Below are 20,346 nucleotides of genomic sequence, written 5' to 3' on the forward strand. Positions count from 1 at the left end.
CTCATTCAATGACGATTTACTACTCTTTCCCATTGAAGGCCATATTGAGGTTAAATCAATGACTGGACTTTTTAATTTATAAAAACAAATGACTATTGAAAGTGCAAGTCAGTATCGTGCATAGTTGTTCTGGTCTCTGTGGTGATTTTAGAGCTTTGTTCATATTTCTACTTTTACCGCATACACTTTAACCCGATACCCAGTTACTGTGCTGTAGTCAGGATGGCCGAGCGGTCTAAGGCGCTGCGTTCAGGTCGCAGTCTCCCATGGAGGCGTGGGTTCAAATCCCACTTCTGACAGTTTTTTAGTGCCTCTCAGGAGTCATGCTGCTCAGCAGTAATAATAAGAATGATGAAATAACAACTTCACACAGTGAAATAGCAATTCATAATAAACACTCTCAAATGCAGACCTTCTGGAGCTGAGCAAAGATCAAGGTTAAATAAGAAAACAGCTGGACTTAATAACAAATGAATGAGGGGAACATTTTGTGTTATTGCATTATAATGAGTTACTGCATTATCTTTCAGTTGTTAAATTTCACTTTCTGTAGGCTATGCCTGTTGGCCCATTCACTCCTAACAAGCCTGTTTTCTTCTGTCACCGTTGTCGTGGCCGAGTGGTTAAGGCGATGGACTAGAAATCCATTAGGATCTTCCTGCGCAGGTTCAAATCCTGCCGACAGCGAAAATGCATTTTTTTGACCCCTCCGGAGGTTGAAGTTTAGTCGTGTTTCTTATACCAATCGCATCCTCTCAGATCTCCGCAAGTACATAGGGATTAGTTGTCCATTTGGGATAGAACTGCAGGCCATCTATCCCACTTCACACCTTTACACACCTGGTTATCCAGCCTTCTAGCTCTATAGGCCACAGTAGCATAGGTTACAGGTTTGTAGTCAAGCCACAGATTTCAGGTGAGATCCCATGATACACTCAACAATACAACAACACGATTCTCATGAATAACCATTAAGCCATTTGCTAAGATTTCCCCCATTTTGACATGTGGAAACCTGTTGTCACTCTTACCCTGACGGGAAGCTCCAGACACTTTTTTCGTCCTATCTGAGGCATTTTTAAATTCATGTCAAATTGGCCATATTCTGAAGACACTCTTATAGTCTGCAGGGTAATCGAACTGGCCACATCTAAAGTCAAGCCACAGGTAACAGGTGAGAAACCTTGTTAAACCCTAAAAGAAAAAGAAAAAACTTGATTGCATTGGATATAACCATTAAGTCATTCAGGTCGCAGACTCCCCTATAGGCATGGTTTGAAACCCCCTCCTGACAACTTTTTAGCGCCTGCATGTCATGCACCTTTGTAAAATCCAGTTGAAAAATAAATGACTTAAGGTAAAGTAAATGACACCTAGTTAATATGAGTAGTGAATAACTAACGTATTTATAATATTCTGCAAAAACAGCTAGTTGATGAGAGGCTGAAAGAGAATTGCAAGAATCGCGCAATTTCACAGGCGGGCCCCAAACAGGCAAATAACAAAAATAATCTCGGAATGCAGAACTCGTCGGTCGTTGTCAGTGTATTGTATTGGCGGGAAGAACAAAAATATCGTCTGCAGGGTAATCGAAGTCGCCGCATCTAATGTCAAGTCACAGGTGAGCTGCCTTGTTAAACCCTAAAAATAAATAATAACACGATTGCGTTGAAATGACCCATTAAGCCATTTGTAAGGATTTCCCCCATGTGGACCTGTTGTCACTCTTACCCTGATGGTTGCTGATATTTCCAGACACTTTTTCAGTCTTATCTGAGGAATTTTATCATTTATATCAGAATGGCCATATTCTGATGCCAGTTTAGCGCTCATTCAATGGCGATTTACTACTCTTTCCCATTGAAGGCCATATTGAAGTTAACCTGTCTACGATATTGGTTCCCAATTGGGAATCAACCCTCCCACGTTCAGCTGAAACGGTGGCGCATGGAACGCAAAAATATTCTTAAAAATAATTAACCTCCACACATTAACAAGTCCAAGTCCATAGCTCAAATGAAAGATAAACACCTTGTTCATCTAGCCAGCAAGTCAGATTTCTAAAATGTTTTACGGCGAAAACATAGCACATATATATGTAAAACCACCACCAGACACAGCTCATTTGAATAGCCAAAACATGCAATCAACAAACGCAGGATTAAAAAATAAATCGTTCACTAACCTTTTGAAAATCTTCATCAGATGACAGTAATATGACATGTTACACAGTACATTTTTTTTTTCAATAATATGCCATTTATATCCATAAATGTCCATTTACAGTGAGTTCACGTTCAGAAATTACTCAAAAATGCCCGCAGGAAATCTAGGTAGCGCGGCAAGGTAACGTAAATAGACATCATAAACTTTGACTAAATATACATGTTCTACATATAGTTAGAAAGATACACTGCTTCTTTATGCAACCGCTTTGTTAGATTTACTTTTAACGTTACAGAAATCGCACACTATTCAATATGCTGAGACGGCGCTCAGTTCCAAGCTACATTTCTACGTAATGTTGGAGTCAACAGAAACACAGATTTAAGCATAAATATTCCCTTACCTTCGATGGTCTTCGTTCAGAATGTTCTGGAAGGCTTCAGACTTACCCAATACATCGTTTGGTTTCAAGTCTTGCGTCTTTGTATTAGCGCTTAAAACGGGAACGTTTTTTATCCAAAAATGAAAAATGAAATAGCGCCCCTAGAGATCTAACAGGCTAATAACATCAGCTGAAATGCACCCAAAACGTCCTCTGGTCCGGAAAAGTTGCGCATCAAAACTTCAAAATTACATATTATATGTCGACTAAACAGGTCAAACTAAGTGCAGAAGCAAGCTTTATGATGTTTTAGACACACAAAACAAACTTCAATTCAATCGGCCATCGTCTGCCCCTCTCTTGAGTGCTGGAACAAAGGAATGGCTGGGACCAATTCGCGCCCCTACGCACAGCCTATTTTCTCGTGGCACGCACTAATTTCACTCCCATAGGGTCAATTCTCGCGGGATTTGAACGATTCAAAGCTCTACTGAAAGAGGACATCTAGCGGAAGAGATAGAACGTCTCCCCAGAATCATAACTGGTTGGGAAGGGTGGGGGCCATGACGTCAAAGTTGCTCCAACTTTCATGGCCACAAAAAATAGTTTGGAAGAATGCCTGCCCTGTGAGTTCTGCTATACTTACAGACATAATTCCAACGGTTTTAGAATCGTTAGAGTGTTTTCTATCCAATAATAATTTTTATTTGCATATATTAGCAATTTTTGACAGATTTTTTTTCAGTTTACTAGGGGTACCCAATCTCTCCAAAGGGGGCATATGTCTGCCATATCCTTAACAGGTCTTAAATCAATGACTGGACTTTTTAATTTATAAAAACAAATGACTATTGAAAGTGCAAGTCAGTATCGTGCATAGTTGTTCTGGTCTCTGTGGTGATTTTAGAGCGTTGTTCATATTTCTACTTTTACCGCATACACTTTAACCCGATACCCAGTTACTGTGCTGTAGTCAGGATGGCCGAGCGGTCTAAGGCGCTGCGTTCAGGTCGCAGTCTCCCATGGAGGCGTGGTTTCAAATCCCACTTCTGACAGTTTTTTAGTTCACACAGTGAAATAACAATTCATAATAAACACTCTCAAATGCAGACCCTATCTGAGGCATTTTTAAATTCATGTCAAATTGGCCATATTCTGAAGACACTCTTATAGTCTGCAGGGTAATCGAACTGGCCACATCTAAAGTCAAGCCATAGGTAACAGGTGAGAAACCTTGTTAAACCCTAAAAGAAAAAGAAAAACTCGATTGCATTGAAAATAACCATTAAGTCATTCAGGTCGCAGACTCCCCTATAGGCATGGTTTGAAACCCCCTCCTGACAACTTTTTAGCGCCTGCATGTCATGCACCTTTGTAAAATCCAGTTGAAAAATAAATGACTTAAGGTAACGTAAATGACACCTAGTTAACCTCTCTGATCTCCCAAACCCGGATCCGGTATCGTGACTACAGCCTCAAGCTCATTACCATAACGCAACGTTAACTATTCATGAAAATCGCAAATGAAATGAAATAAATATGCCATCTCGCAAGCTTAGCCTTTTGTAAACAACACTGTCATCTCAGATTTTCAAAATATGCTTCTCAACCATAGGAAAACAATAATTTGTGTAACAGTAGCTAGCAAACAAAGGATTTAGCGTTAGCATTAGCGTTAGCATCCAGCACGCAACATTTCAACAAAAACATAAAAGCCTTCAAATAAAATAATTTACCTTTGAAGAACTTCTGATGTTTTCAATGAGGATACTCTCAGTTGGATAGCAGATGCTCAGTTTTTCCAAAAAGATTCTTTGTGTATTAGAAATAGCTCCGTTTTATACATCACATTTGGCTACCAAAAAAACCCCGAAAATTCAGTCCTCAAAACGCAAACTTTTTTCCAAATTAACTCCATAATATCGACTGAAAACATGGCAAACGTTGTTTAGAATCAATCATCAAGGTGTTTTTCACATATCTCTTCATTGATACATCGTTCTTGGACACATGCTTTCTCCCCTGAATCAAATGGTAAAGTACAAGCAGCTGGCAATTGCGCACCGAATTCCACGCAGGACACCAGGCGGACACTTGGAAAATGTAGTCTCTTATGGTCAATCTTCCAATGATATGCCTACAAATACGTCACAATGCTGCTAAGACCTTGGGCGAACGACAGAAAGTGTAGGCTCATTCCTTGCGCAATCACAGCCATATAAGGAGACAATGGAAAACAGAGCTTCAGAAATTCTGCTAATTCCTGGTTGATGCATCATCTTGGTTTCGCCTGTAGAATGAGTTCTGGGGCACTTACAGACAAAATCTTTGCAGATTCTGAAACTTCAGAGTGTTTTCTTTCCAAAACTGTCAAGAATATGCATAGTCGAGCATCTTTTCGTGACAAAATATCGCACTTAAAACGGGAACGTTTTTTATCCAAAAATGAAATAGCGCCCCTAGAGATCTAACAGGCTAATAACAGCAGCTGCAATGCACCCAAAACGTCCTCTGGTCCGGAAAAGTTGCGCATCAAAACTTCAAAATTACATATTATATGTCGACTAAACAGGTCAAACTAAGTGCAGAAGCAAGCTTTATGATGTTTTAGACACACAAAACAAACTTCAATTCAATCGGCCATCGTCTGCCCCTCTCTTGAGTGCTGGAACAAAGGAATGGCTGGGACCAATTCGCGCCCCTACGCACAGCCTATTTTCTCGTGGCACGCACTAATTTCACTCCCATAGGGTCAATTCTCGCGGGATTTGAACGATTCAAAGCTCTACTGAAAGAGGACATCTAGCGGAAGAGATAGAACGTCTCCCCAGAATCATAACTGGTTGGGAAGGGTGGGGGCCATGACGTCAAAGTTGCTCCAACTTTCATGGCCACAAAAACTAGTTTGGAAGAATGCCTGCCCTGTGAGTTCTGCTATACTTACAGACATAATTCCAACGGTTTTAGAATCTTTAGAGTGTTTTCTATCCAATAATAATTTGCATATATTAGCAATTGTTGACAGATTTTTTTTTCAGTTTACTAGGGGTACCCAATCTCTCCAAAGGGGGCATATGTCTGCCATATCCTAAACAGGTTTTAAATCAATGACTGGACTTTTTAATTTGTAAAAACAAATGACTATTGAAAGTGCAAGTCAGTATCGTGCATAGTTGTTCTGGTCTCTGTGGTGATTTTAGAGCGTTGTTCATATTTCTACTTTTAACGCATACACTTTAACCCGATACCCAGTTACTGTGCTGTAGTCAGGATGGCCGAGCGGTCTAAGGCGCTGCGTTCAGGTCGCAGTCTCCCATGGAGGCGTGGGTTCAAATCCCACTTCTGACAGTTTTTTAGTTCACACAGTGAAATAACAATTCATAATAAACACTCTCAAATGCAGACCCTATCTGAGGCATTTTTAAATTCATGTCAAATTGGCCATATTCTGAAGACACTCTTATAGTCTGCAGGGTAATCGAACTGGCCACATCTAAAGTCAAGCCACAGGTCACAGGTGAGAAACCTTGTTAAACCCTAAAAGAAAAAGAAAAACTCGATTGCATTGAAAATAACCATTAAGTCATTCAGGTCGCAGACTCCCCTATAGGCATGGTTTGAAACCCCCTCCTGACAACTTTTTAGCGCCTGCATGTCATGCACCTTTGTAAAATCCAGTTGAAAAATAAATGACTTAAGGTAACGTAAATGACACCTAGTTAATATGAGTAGTGAATAACTAACATATTTTTAATATTCTGCAAAAACAGCTAGTTGATGAGAGGCTGAAAGAGAATTGCAAGAATCGCGCAATTTCACAGGCGGGCCCCAAACAGGCAAATAACAAAAATAATCTAGGAACGCAGAACTCGTCGGTCGTTGTCAGTGGATTGTATTGGCGGGAAGAACAAAAATATCGTCTGCAGGGTAATCAAAGTCGCCGCATCTAATGTCAAGTCACAGGTGAGCTGCCTTGTTAAACCCTGAAAATAAATAATAACACGATTGCGTTGAAATGACTCATTAAGCCATTTGTAAGGATTTCCCCCATGTGGACCTGTTGTCACTCTTACCCTGATGGTTGCTGATATTTCCAGACACTTTTTCAGTCTTATCTGAGGAATTTTATCATTTATATCAGAATGGCCATATTCTGATGCCAGTTTAGCGCTCATTCAATGACGATTTACTACTCTTTCCCATTGAAGGCCATATTGAGGTTAAATCAATGACTGGACTTTTTAATTTATAAAAACAAATGACTATTGAAAGTGCAAGTCAGTATCGTGCATAGTTGTTCTGGTCTCTGTGGTGATTTTAGAGCGTTGTTCATATTTCTACTTTTACCGCATACACTTTAACCCGATACCCAGTTACTGTGGTGTAGTCAGGATGGCCGAGCGGTCTAAGGCGCTGCGTTCAGGTCGCAGTCTCCCATGGAGGCGTGGGTTCAAATCCCACTTCTGACAGTTTTTTAGTGCCTCTCAGGAGTCATGCTGCTCAGCAGTAATAATAAGAATGATGAAATAACAACTTCACACAGTGAAATAACAATTCATAATAAACACTCTCAAATGCAGACCTTCTGGAGCTGAGCAAAGATCAAGGTTAAATAAGAAAACAGCTGGACTTAATAACAAATGAATGAGGGGAACATTTTGTGTTATTGCATTATAATGAGTTACTGCATTATCTTTCAGTTGTTAAATTTCACTTTCTGTAGGCTATGCCTGTTGGCCCATTCACTCCTAACAAGCTTGTTTTCTTCTGTCAACGTTGTCGTGGCCGAGTGGTTAAGGCGATGGACTAGAAATCCATTAGGATCTTCCTGCGTAGGTTCAAATCCTGCCGACAATGACAGTGCATTTTTTTGACCCCTCCGGAGGTTGAAGTTTAGTCGTGTTTCTTATACCAATCGCATCCTCTCAGATCTCCGCAAGTACATAGGGATTAGTTGTCCATTTGGGATAGGACTGCAGGCCATCTATCCCACTTCACACCTTTACACACCTGGTTATCCAGCCTTCTAGCTCTATAGGCCACAGTAGCATAGGTTACAGGTTTGTAGTCAAGCCACAGATTTCAGGTGAGATCCCATGATACACTCAACAATACAACAACACGATTCTCATGAATAACCATTAAGCCATTTGCTAAGATTTCCCCCATTTTGACATGTGGAAACCTGTTGTCACTCTTACCCTGACGGGAAGCTCCAGACACTTTTTTGGTCCTATCTGAGGCATTTTTAAATTCATGTCAAATTGGCCATATTCTGAAGACACTCTTATAGTCTGCAGGGTAATCGAACTGGCCACATCTAAAGTCAAGCCACAGGTAACAGGTGAGAAACCTTGTTAAACCCTAAAAGAAAAAGAAAAAACTCAATTGCATTGAAAATAACCATTAAGTCATTCAGGTCGCAGACTCCCCTATAGGCATGGTTTGAAACCCCCTCCTGACAACTTTTTAGCGCCTGCATGTCATGCACCTTTGTAAAATCCAGTTGAAAAATAAATGACTTAAGGTAACGTAAATGACACCTAGTTAATATGAGTAGTGAATAACTATCGTATTTGTAATATTCTGCAAAAACAGCTAGTTGATGAGAGGCTGAAAGAGAATTGCAAGAATCGCGCAATTTCACAGGCGGGCCCCAAACAGGCAAATAACAAAAATAATCTCGGAACGCAGAACTCGTCGGTCGTTGTCAGTGGATTTTATTGGCGGGAAGAACAAAAATATCGTCTGCAGGGTAATCAAAGTCGCCGCATCTAATGTCAAATCACAGGTGAGCTGCCTTGTTAAACCCTGAAAATAAATAATAACACGATTGCGTTGAAATGACTCATTAAGCCATTTGTAAGGATTTCCCCCATGTGGACCTGTTGTCACTCTTACCCTGATGGTTGCTGATATTTCCAGACACTTTTTCAGTCTTATCTGAGGAATTTTATCATTTATATCAGAATGGCCATATTCTGATGCCAGTTTAGCGCTCATTCAATGACGATTTACTACTCTTTCCCATTGAAGGCCATATTGAGGTTAAATCAATGACTGGACTTTTTAATTTATAAAAACAAATGACTATTGAAAGTGCAAGTCAGTATCGTGCATAGTTGTTCTGGTCTCTGTGGTGATTTTAGAGTGTTGTTCATATTTCTACTTTTACCGCATACACTTTAACCCGATACCCAGTTACTGTGGTGTAGTCAGGATGGCCGAGCGGTCTAAGGCGCTGCGTTCAGGTCGCAGTCTCCCATGGAGGCGTGGGTTCAAATCCCACTTCTGACAGTTTTTTAGTGCCTCTCAGGAGTCATGCTGCTCAGCAGTAATAATAAGAATGATGAAATAACAACTTCACACAGTGAAATAACAATTCATAATAAACACTCTCAAATGCAGACCTTCTGGAGCTGAGCAAAGATCAAGGTTAAATAAGAAAACAGCTGAACTTAATAACAAATGAATGAGGGGAACATTTTGTGTTATTGCATTATAATGAGTTACTGCATTATCTTTCAGTTGTTAAATTTCAGTTTCTGTAGGCTATGCCTGTTGGCCCATTCACTCCTAACAAGCTTGTTTTCTTCTGTCAACGTTGTCGTGGCCGAGTGGTTAAGGCGATGGACTAGAAATCCATTAGGATCTTCCTGCGCAGGTTCAAATCCTGCCGACAACGAAAATGCATTTTTTTGACCCCTCCGGAGGTTGAAGTTTAGTCGTGTTTCTTATACCAATCGCATCCTCTCAGATCTCCGCAAGTACATAGGGATTAGTTGTCCATTTGGGATAGGACTGCAGGCCATCTGTCCCACTTCACACCTTTACACACCTGGTTATCCAGCCTTCTAGCTCTATAGGCCACAGTAGCATAGGTTACAGGTTTGTAGTCAAGCCACAGATTTCAGGTGAGATCCCATGATACACTCAACAATACAACAACACGATTCTCATGAAAACCATGAAGCCATTTGCTAAGATTTCCCCCATTTTGACATGTGGAAACCTGTTGTCACTCTTACCCTGACGGGAAGCTCCAGACACTTTTTTGGTCCTAACTGAGGCATTTTTAAATTCATGTCAAATTGGCCATATTCTGAAGACACTCTTAGGCTGCAGGTTAATCGAACTGGCCACATCTAAAGTCAAGCCACAGGTAACAGGTGAGAAACCTTGTTAAACCCTAAAAGAAAAAGAAAAAACTTGATTGCATTGAAAATAACCATTAAGTCATTCAGGTCGCAGACTCCCCTATAGGCATGGTTTGAAACCCCCTCCTGACAACTTTTTAGCGCCTGCATGTCATGCACCTTTGTAAAATCCAGTTGAAAAATAAATGACTTAAGGTAACGTAAATGACACCTAGTTAATATGAGTAGTGAATAACTATCGTATTTGTAATATTCTGCAAAAACAGCTAGTTGATGAGAGGCTGAAAGAGAATTGCAAGAATCACGCAATTTCACAGGCGGGCCCCAAACAGGCAAATAACAAAAATAATCTAGGAACGCAGAACTCGTCGGTCGTTGTCAGTGGATTGTATTGGCGGGAAGAACAAAAATATCGTCTGCAGGGTAATCAAAGTCGCCGCATCTAATGTCAAATCACAGGTGAGCTGCCTTGTTAAACCCTGAAAATAAATAATAACACGATTGCGTTGAAATGACTCATTAAGCCATTTGTAAGGATTTCCCCCATGTGGACCTGTTGTCACTCTTACCCTGATGGTTGCTGATATTTCCAGACACTTTTTCAGTCTTATCTGAGGAATTTTATCATTTCTATCAGAATGGCCATATTCTGATGCCCGTTTAGCGCTCATTCAATGACGATTTACTACTCTTTCCCATTGAAGGCCATATTGAGGTTAAATCAATGACTGGACTTTTTAATTTATAAAAACAAATGACTATTGAAAGTGCAAGTCAGTATCGTGCATAGTTGTTCTGGTCTCTGTGGTGATTTTAGAGCGTTGTTCATATTTCTATTTTTACCGCATACACTTTAACCCGATACCCAGTTACTGTGGTCTAGTCAGGATGGCCGAGCGGTCTAAGGCGCTGCGTTCAGGTCGCAGTCTCCCATGGAGGCGTGGGTTCAAATCCCACTTCTGACAGTTTTTTAGTGCCTCTCAGGAGTCATGCTGCTCAGCAGTAATAATAAGAATGATGAAATAACAACTTCACACAGTGAAATAACAATTCATAATAAACACTCTCAAATGCAGACCTTCTGGAGCTGAGCAAAGATCAAGGTTAAATAAGAAAACAGCTGGACTTAATAACAAATGAATGAGGGGAACATTTTGTGTTATTGCATTATAATGAGTTACTGCATTATCTTTCAGTTGTTAAATTTCACTTTCTGTAGGCTATGCCTGTTGGCCCATTCACTCCTAACAAGCCTGTTTTCTTCTGTCAATGTTGTCGTGGCCGAGTGGTTAAGGCGATGGACTAGAAATCCATTAGGATCTTCCTGCGTAGGTTCAAATCCTGCCGACAATGAAAATGCATTTTTTTGACCCCTCCGGAGGTTGAAGTTTAGTCGTGTTTCTTATACCAATCGCATCCTCTCAGATCTCCGCAAGTACATAGGGATTAGTTGTCCATTTGGGATAGGACTGCAGGCCATCTATCCCACTTCACACCTTTACACACCTGGTTATCCAGCCTTCTAGCTCTATAGGCCACAGTAGCATAGGTTACAGGTTTGTAGTCAAGCCACAGATTTCAGGTGAGATCCCATGATACACTCAACAATACAACAACACGATTCTCATGAATAACCATTAAGCCATTTGCTAAGATTTCCCCCATTTTGACATGTGGAAACCTGTTGTCACTCTTACCCTGACGGGAAGCTCCAGACACTTTTTTGGTCCTATCTGAGGCATTTTTAAATTCATGTCAAATTGGCCATATTCTGAAGACACTCTTATAGTCTGCAGGGTAATCGAACTGGCCACATCTAAAGTCAAGCCACAGGTAACAGGTGAGAAACCTTGTTAAACCCTAAAAGAAAAAGAAAAAACTTGATTGCATTGAAAATAACCATTAAGTCATTCAGGTCGCAGACTCCCCTATAGGCATGGTTTGAAACCCCCTCCTGACAACTTTTTAGCGCCTGCATGTCATGCACCTTTGTAAAATCCAGTTGAAAAATAAATGACTTAAGGTAACGTAAATGACACCTAGTTAATATGAGTAGTGAATAACTATCGTATTTGTAATATTCTGCAAAAACAGCTAGTTGATGAGAGGCTGAAAGAGAATTGCAAGAATCGCGCAATTTCACAGGCGGGCCCCAAACAGGCAAATAACAAAACTAATCTAGGAACGCAGAACTCGTCGGTCGTTGTCAGTGGATTGTATTGGCGGGAAGAACAAAAATATCGTCTGCAGGGTAATCAAAGTCGCCGCATCTAATGTCAAATCACAGGTGAGCTGCCTCGTTAAACCCTGAAAATAAATAATAAAACGATTGCGTTGAAATGACTCATTAAGCCATTTGTAAGGATTTCCCCCATGTGGACCTGTTGTCACTCTTACCCTGATGGTTGCTGATATTTCCAGACACTTTTTCAGTCTTATCTGAGGAATTTTATCATTTATATCAGAATGGCCATATTCTGATGCCAGTTTAGCGCTCATTCAATGACGATTTACTACTCTTTCCCATTGAAGGCCATATTGAGGTTAAATCAATGACTGGACTTTTTAATTTATAAAAACAAATGACTATTGAAAGTGCAAGTCAGTATCGTGCATAGTTGTTCTGGTCTCTGCGGTGATTTTAGAGCGTTGTTCATATTTCTACTTTTACCGCATACACTTTAACCCGATACCCAGTTACTGTGCTGTAGTCAGGATGGCCGAGCGGTCTAAGGCACTGCGTTCAGGTCGCAGTCTCCCATGGAGGCGTGGGTTCAATCCCACTTCTGACGGTTTTTTAGTGCCTCTCAGGAGTCATGCTGCTCAGCAGTAATAATAAGAATGATGAAATAACAACTTCACACAGTGAAATAACAATTCATAATGAACACTCTCAAATGCAGACCTTCTGGAGCTGAGCAAAGATCAAGGTTAAATAAGAAAACAGCTGGACTTAATAACAAATGAATGAGGGGAACATTTTGTGTTATTGCATTATAATGAGTTACTGCATTATCTTTCAGTTGTTAAATTTCACTTTCTGTAGGCTATGCCTGTTGGCCCATTCACTCCTAACAAGCTTGTTTTCTTCTGTCAACGTTGTCGTGGCCGAGTGGTTAAGGCGATGGACTAGAAATCCATTAGGATCTTCCTGCGCAGGTTCAAATCCTGCCGACAACGAAAATGCATTTTTTTGACCCCTCCGGAGGTTGAAGTTTAGTCGTGTTTCTTATACCAATCGCATCCTCTCAGATCTCCGCAAGTACATAGGGATTAGTTGTCCATTTGGGATAGGACTGCAGGCCATCTGTCCCACTTCACACCTTTACACACCTGGTTATCCAGCCTTCTAGCTCTATAGGCCACAGTAGCATAGGTTACAGGTTTGTAGTCAAGCCACAGATTTCAGGTGAGATCCCATGATACACTCAACAATACAACAACACGATTCTCATGAAAACCATGAAGCCATTTGCTAAGATTTCCCCCATTTTGACATGTGGAAACCTGTTGTCACTCTTACCCTGACGGGAAGCTCCAGACACTTTTTTGGTCCTAACTGAGGCATTTTTAAATTCATGTCAAATTGGCCATATTCTGAAGACACTCTTAGGCTGCAGGGTAATCGAACTGGCCACATCTAAAGTCAAGCCACAGGTAACAGGTGAGAAACCTTGTTAAACCCTAAAAGAAAAAGAAAAAACTTGATTGCATTGAAAATAACCATTAAGTCATTCAGGTCGCAGACTCCCCTATAGGCATGGTTTGAAACCCCCTCCTGACAACTTTTTAGCGCCTGCATGTCATGCACCTTTGTAAAATCCAGTTGAAAAATAAATGACTTAAGGTAACGTAAATGACACCTAGTTAATATGAGTAGTGAATAACTATCGTATTTGTAATATTCTGCAAAAACAGCTAGTTGATGAGAGGCTGAAAGAGAATTGCAAGAATCGCGCAATTTCACAGGCGGGCCCCAAACAGGCAAATAACAAAAATAATCTCGGAACGCAGAACTCGTCGGTCGTTGTCAGTGGATTTTATTGGCGGGAAGAACAAAAATATCGTCTGCAGGGTAATCAAAGTCGCCGCATCTAATGTCAAATCACAGGTGAGCTGCCTTGTTAAACCCTTAAAATAAATAATAACACGATTGCGTTGAAATGACTCATTAAGCCATTTGTAAGGATTTCCCCCATGTGGACCTGTTGTCACTCTTACCCTGATGGTTGCTGATATTTCCAGACACTTTTTCAGTCTTATCTGAGGAATTTTATCATTTATATCAGAATGGCCATATTCTGATGCCAGTTTAGCGCTCATTCAATGACGATTTACTACTCTTTCCCATTGAAGGCCATATTGAGGTTAAATCAATGACTGGACTTTTTAATTTATAAAAACAAATGACTATTGAAAGTGCAAGTCAGTATCGTGCATAGTTGTTCTGGTCTCTGTGGTGATTTTAGAGTGTTGTTCATATTTCTACTTTTACCGCATACACTTTAACCCGATACCCAGTTACTGTGCTGTAGTCAGGATGGCCGAGCGGTCTAAGGCGCTGCGTTCAGTTTACAGTCTCCCATGGAGGCGTGGGTTCAAATCCCACTTCTGAAAGTTTTTTAGTGCCTCTCAGGAGTCATGCTGCTCAGCAGTAATAATAAGAATGATGAAATAACAACTTCACACAGTGAAATAACAATTCATAATAAACACTCTCAAATGCAGACCTTCTGGAGCTGAGCAAAGATCAAGGTTAAATAAGAAAACAGCTGGACTTAATAACAAATGAATGAGGGGAACATTTTGTGTTATTGCATTATAATGAGTTACTGCATTATCTTTCAGTTGTTAAATTTCACTTTCTGTAGGCTATGCCTGTTGGCCCATTCACTCCTAACAAGCCTGTTTTCTTCTGTCAACGTTGTCGTGGCCGAGTGGTTAAGGCGATGGACTAGAAATCCATTAGGATCTTCCTGCGTAGGTTCAAATCCTGCCGACAACGAAAATGCATTTTTTTGACCCCTCCGGAGGTTGAAGTTTAGTCGTGTTTCTTATACCAATCGCATCCTCTCAGATCTCCGCAAGTACATAGGGATTAGTTGTCCATTTGGGATAGGACTGCAGGCCATCTATCCCACTTCACACCTTTACACACCTGGTTATCCAGCCTTCTAGCTCTATAGGCCACAGTAGCATAGGTTACAGGTTTGTAGTCAAGCCACAGATTTCAGGTGAGATCCCATGATACACTCAACAATACAACAACACGATTCTCATGAATAACCATTAAGCCATTTGCTAAGATTTCCCCCATTTTGACATGTGGAAACCTGTTGTCACTCTTACCCTGACGGGAAGCTCCAGACACTTTTTTGGTCCTAACTGAGGCATTTTTAAATTCATGTCAAATTGGCCATATTCTGAAGACACTCTTAGGCTGCAGGGTAATCGAACTGGCCACATCTAAAGTCAAGCCACAGGTAACAGGTGAGAAACCTTGTTAAACCCTAAAAGAAAAAGAAAAAACTTGATTGCATTGAAAATAACCATTAAGTCATTCAGGTCGCAGACTCCCCTATAGGCATGGTTTGAAACCCCCTCCTGACAACTTTTTAGCGCCTGCATGTCATGCACCTTTGTAAAATCCAGTTGAAAAATAAATGACTTAAGGTAACGTAAATGACACCTAGTTAATATGAGTAGTGAATAACTATCGTATTTGTAATATTCTGCAAAAACAGCTAGTTGATGAGAGGCTGAAAGAGAATTGCAAGAATCGCGCAATTTCACAGGCGGGCCCCAAACAGGCAAATAACAAAAATAATCTCGGAACGCAGAACTCGTCGGTCGTTGTCAGTGGATTTTATTGGCGGGAAGAACAAAAATATCGTCTGCAGGGTAATCAAAGTCGCCGCATCTAATGTCAAATCACAGGTGAGCTGCCTTGTTAAACCCTGAAAATAAATAATAACACGATTGCGTTGAAATGACTCATTAAGCCATTTGTAAGGATTTCCCCCATGTGGACCTGTTGTCACTCTTACCCTGATGGTTGCTGATATTTCCAGACACTTTTTCAGTCTTATCTGAGGAATTTTATCATTTATATCAGAATGGCCATATTCTGATGCCAGTTTAGCGCTCATTCAATGACGATTTACTACTCTTTCCCATTGAAGGCCATATTGAGGTTAAATCAATGACTGGACTTTTTAATTTATAAAAACAAATGACTATTGAAAGTGCAAGTCAGTATCGTGCATAGTTGTTCTGGTCTCTGTGGTGATTTTAGAGTGTTGTTCATATTTCTACTTTTACCGCATACACTTTAACCCGATACCCAGTTACTGTGCTGTAGTCAGGATGGCCGAGCGGTCTAAGGCGCTGCGTTCAGTTTACAGTCTCCCATGGAGGCGTGGGTTCAAATCCCACTTCTGAAAGTTTTTTAGTGCCTCTCAGGAGTCATGCTGCTCAGCAGTAATAATAAGAATGATGAAATAACAACTTCACACAGTGAAATAACAATTCATAATAAACACTCTCAAATGCAGACCTTCTGGAGCTGAGCAAAGATCAAGGTTAAATAAGAAAACAGCTGGACTTAATAACAAATGAATGAGGGGAACATTTTGTGTTATTGCATTATAATGAGTTACTGCATTATCTTTCAGTTGTTAAATTTCACTTTCTGTAGGCTATGCCTGTTGGCCCATTCACTCCTAACAAGCCTGTTTTCTTCTGTCAACGTTGTCGTGGCCGAGTGGTTAAGGCGATGGACTAGAAATCCATTAGGATCTTCCTGCGTAGGTTCAAATCCTGCCGACAACGAAAATGCATTTTTTTGACCCCTCCGGAGGTTGAAGTTTAGTCGTGTTTCTTATACCAATCGCATCCTCTCAGATCTCCGCAAGTACATAGGGATTAGTTGTCCATTTGGGATAGGACTGCAGGCCATCTATCCCACTTCACACCTTTACACACCTGGTTATCCAGCCTTCTAGCTCTATAGGCCACAGTAGCATAGGTTACAGGTTTGTAGTCAAGCCACAGATTTCAGGTGAGATCCCATGATACACTCAACAATACAACAACACGATTCTCATGAATAACCATTAAGCCATTTGCTAAGATTTCCCCCATTTTGACATGTGGAAACCTGTTGTCACTCTTACCCTGACGGGAAGCTCCAGACACTTTTTTGGTCCTATCTGAGGCATTTTTAAATTCATGTCAAATTGGCCATATTCTGAAGACACTCTTATAGTCTGCAGGGTAATCGAACTGGCCACATCTAAAGTCAAGCCACAGGTAACAGGTGAGAAACCTTGTTAAACCCTAAAAGAAAAAGAAAAAACTCAGTTGCATTGAAAATAACCATTAAGTCATTCAGGTCGCAGACTCCCCTATAGGCATGGTTTGAAACCCCCTCCTGACAACTTTTTAGCGCCTGCATGTCATGCACCTTTGTAAAATCCAGTTGAAAAATAAATGACTTAAGGTAACGTAAATGACACCTAGTTAATATGAGTAGTGAATAACTATCGTATTTGTAATATTCTGCAAAAACAGCTAGTTGATGAGAGGCTGAAAGAGAATTGCAAGAATCGCGCAATTTCACAGGCGGGCCCCAAACAGGCAAATAACAAAAATAATCTCGGAACGCAGAACTCGTCGGTCGTTGTCAGTGGATTTTATTGGCGGGAAGAACAAAAATATCGTCTGCAGGGTAATCAAAGTCGCCGCATCTAATGTCAAATCACAGGTGAGCTGCCTTGTTAAACCCTGAAAATAAATAATAACACGATTGCGTTGAAATGACTCATTAAGCCATTTGTAAGGATTTCCCCCATGTGGACCTGTTGTCACTCTTACCCTGATGGTTGCTGATATTTCCAGACACTTTTTCAGTCTTATCTGAGGAATTTTATCATTTATATCAGAATGGCCATATTCTGATGCCAGTTTAGCGCTCATTCAATGACGATTTACTACTCTTTCCCATTGAAGGCCATATTGAGGTTAAATCAATGACTGGACTTTTTAATTTATAAAAACAAATGACTATTGAAAGTGCAAGTCAGTATCGTGCATAGTTGTTCTGGTCTCTGTGGTGATTTTAGAGTGTTGTTCATATTTCTACTTTTACCGCATACACTTTAACCCGATACCCAGTTACTGTACTGTAGTCAGGATGGCCGAGCGGTCTAAGGCGCTGCGTTCAGTTTGCAGTCTCTCATGGAGGCGTGGGTTCAAATCCCACTTCTGAAAGTTTTTTAGTGCCTCTCAGGAGTCATGCTGCTCAGCAGTAATAATAAGAATGATGAAATAACAACTTCACACAGTGAAATAACAATTCATAATAAACACTCTCAAATGCAGACCTTCTGGAGCTGAGCAAAGATCAAGGTTAAATAAGAAAACAGCTGGACTTAATAACAAATGAATGAGGGGAACATTTTGTGTTATTGCATTATAATGAGTTACTGCATTATCTTTCAGTTGTTAAATTTCACTTTCTGTAGGCTATGCCTGTTGGCCCATTCACTCCTAACAAGCCTGTTTTCTTCTGTCAACGTTGTCGTGGCCGAGTGGTTAAGGCGATGGACTAGAAATCCATTAGGATCTTCCTGCGTAGGTTCAAATCCTGCCGACAACGAAAATGCATTTTTTTGACCCCTCCGGAGGTTGAAGTTTAGTCGTGTTTCTTATACCAATCGCATCCTCTCAGATCTCCGCAAGTACATAGGGATTAGTTGTCCATTTGGGATAGGACTGCAGGCCATCTATCCCACTTCACACCTTTACACACCTGGTTATCCAGCCTTCTAGCTCTATAGGCCACAGTAGCATAGGTTACAGGTTTGTAGTCAAGCCACAGATTTCAGGTGAGATCCCATGATACACTCAACAATACAACAACACGTTTCTCATGAATAACCATTAAGCCATTTGCTAAGATTTCCCCCATTTTGACATGTGGAAACCTGTTGTCACTCTTACCCTGACGGGAAGCTCCAGACACTTTTTTGGTCCTATCTGAGGCATTTTTAAATTCATGTCAAATTGGCCATATTCTGAAGACACTCTTATAGTCTGCAGGGTAATCGAACTGGCCACATCTAAAGTCAAGCCACAGGTAACAGGTGAGAAACCTTGTTAAACCCTAAAAGAAAAAGAAAAAACTCAGTTGCATTGAAAATAACCATTAAGTCATTCAGGTCGCAGACTCCCCTATAGGCATGGTTTGAAACCCCCTCCTGACAACTTTTTAGCGCCTGCATGTCATGCACCTTTGTAAAATCCAGTTGAAAAATAAATGACTTAAGGTAACGTAAATGACACCTAGTTAATATGAGTAGTGAATAACTATCGTATTTGTAATATTCTGCAAAAACAGCTAGTTGATGAGAGGCTGAAAGAGAATTGCAAGAATCGCGCAATTTCACAGGCGGGCCCCAAACAGGCAAATAACAAAAATAATCTCGGAACGCAGAACTCGTCGGTCGTTGTCAGTGGATTTTATTGGCGGGAAGAACAAAAATATCGTCTGCAGGGTAATCAAAGTCGCCGCATCTAATGTCAAATCACAGGTGAGCTGCCTTGTTAAACCCTGAAAATAAATAATAACACGATTGCGTTGAAATGACTCATTAAGCCATTTGTAAGGATTTCCCCCATGTGGACCTGTTGTCACTCTTACCCTGATGGTTGCTGATATTTCCAGACACTTTTTCAGTCTTATCTGAGGAATTTTATCATTTATATCAGAATGGCCATATTCTGATGCCAGTTTAGCGCTCATTCAATGACGATTTACTACTCTTTCCCATTGAAGGCCATATTGAGGTTAAATCAATGACTGGACTTTTTAATTTATAAAAACAAATGACTATTGAAAGTGCAAGTCAGTATCGTGCATAGTTGTTCTGGTCTCTGTGGTGATTTTAGAGTGTTGTTCATATTTCTACTTTTACCGCATACACTTTAACCCGATACCCAGTTACTGTGCTGTAGTCAGGATGGCCGAGCGGTCTAAGGCGCTGCGTTCAGTTTGCAGTCTCCCATGGAGGCGTGGGTTCAAATCCCACTTCTGAAAGTTTTTTAGTGCCTCTCAGGAGTCATGCTGCTCAGCAGTAATAATAAGAATGATGAAATAACAACTTCACACAGTGAAATAACAATTCATAATAAACACTCTCAAATGCAGACCTTCTGGAGCTGAGCAAAGATCAAGGTTAAATAAGAAAACAGCTGGACTTAATAACAAATGAATGAGGGGAACATTTTGTGTTATTGCATTATAATGAGTTACTGCATTATCTTTCAGTTGTTAAATTTCACTTTCTGTAGGCTATGCCTGTTGGCCCATTCACTCCTAACAAGCCTGTTTTCTTCTGTCAACATTGTCGTGGCCGAGTGGTTAAGGCGATGGACTAGAAATCCATTAGGATCTTCCTGCGTAGGTTCAAATCCTGCCGACAACGAAAATGCATTTTTTTGACCCCTCCGGAGGTTGAAGTTTAGTCGTGTTTCTTATACCAATCGCATCCTCTCAGATCTCCGCAAGTACATAGGGATTAGTTGTCCATTTGGGATAGGACTGCAGGCCATCTATCCCACTTCACACCTTTACACACC

General features: G+C 40.6%; 7 non-coding genes across 7 annotated transcripts; all 7 read left to right on the top strand.

Moving 5' to 3' along the window:
• Positions 1 to 216: 216 nt before the first annotated feature.
• trnal-cag (transfer RNA leucine (anticodon CAG)) lies at positions 217 to 299 on the top strand. Its single transcript has one exon. It is a non-coding gene; the product is annotated as a tRNA-Leu (tRNA).
• A 5,514-nt stretch (positions 300 to 5,813) lies between these two features.
• On the top strand, positions 5,814 to 5,896 carry trnal-cag (transfer RNA leucine (anticodon CAG)). Its single transcript has one exon. It is a non-coding gene; the product is annotated as a tRNA-Leu (tRNA).
• A 1,038-nt stretch (positions 5,897 to 6,934) lies between these two features.
• Positions 6,935 to 7,017, top strand: trnal-cag (transfer RNA leucine (anticodon CAG)). The gene has a single exon. It is a non-coding gene; the product is annotated as a tRNA-Leu (tRNA).
• Positions 7,018 to 8,762: 1,745 nt separating this feature from the next.
• On the top strand, positions 8,763 to 8,845 carry trnal-cag (transfer RNA leucine (anticodon CAG)). The gene has a single exon. It is a non-coding gene; the product is annotated as a tRNA-Leu (tRNA).
• Positions 8,846 to 9,151: 306 nt separating this feature from the next.
• On the top strand, positions 9,152 to 9,233 carry trnas-aga (transfer RNA serine (anticodon AGA)). The gene has a single exon. It is a non-coding gene; the product is annotated as a tRNA-Ser (tRNA).
• A 1,354-nt stretch (positions 9,234 to 10,587) lies between these two features.
• trnal-cag (transfer RNA leucine (anticodon CAG)) lies at positions 10,588 to 10,670 on the top strand. Its single transcript has one exon. It is a non-coding gene; the product is annotated as a tRNA-Leu (tRNA).
• A 2,133-nt stretch (positions 10,671 to 12,803) lies between these two features.
• On the top strand, positions 12,804 to 12,885 carry trnas-aga (transfer RNA serine (anticodon AGA)). The gene has a single exon. It is a non-coding gene; the product is annotated as a tRNA-Ser (tRNA).
• Positions 12,886 to 20,346: the final 7,461 nt, after the last annotated feature.

This window comes from Oncorhynchus mykiss, chromosome 16 (genome assembly GCF_057628025.1).
Source record: "Oncorhynchus mykiss isolate SJ-2025 chromosome 16, ASM5762802v1, whole genome shotgun sequence".
NCBI lineage: Eukaryota > Metazoa > Chordata > Actinopteri > Salmoniformes > Salmonidae > Oncorhynchus > Oncorhynchus mykiss.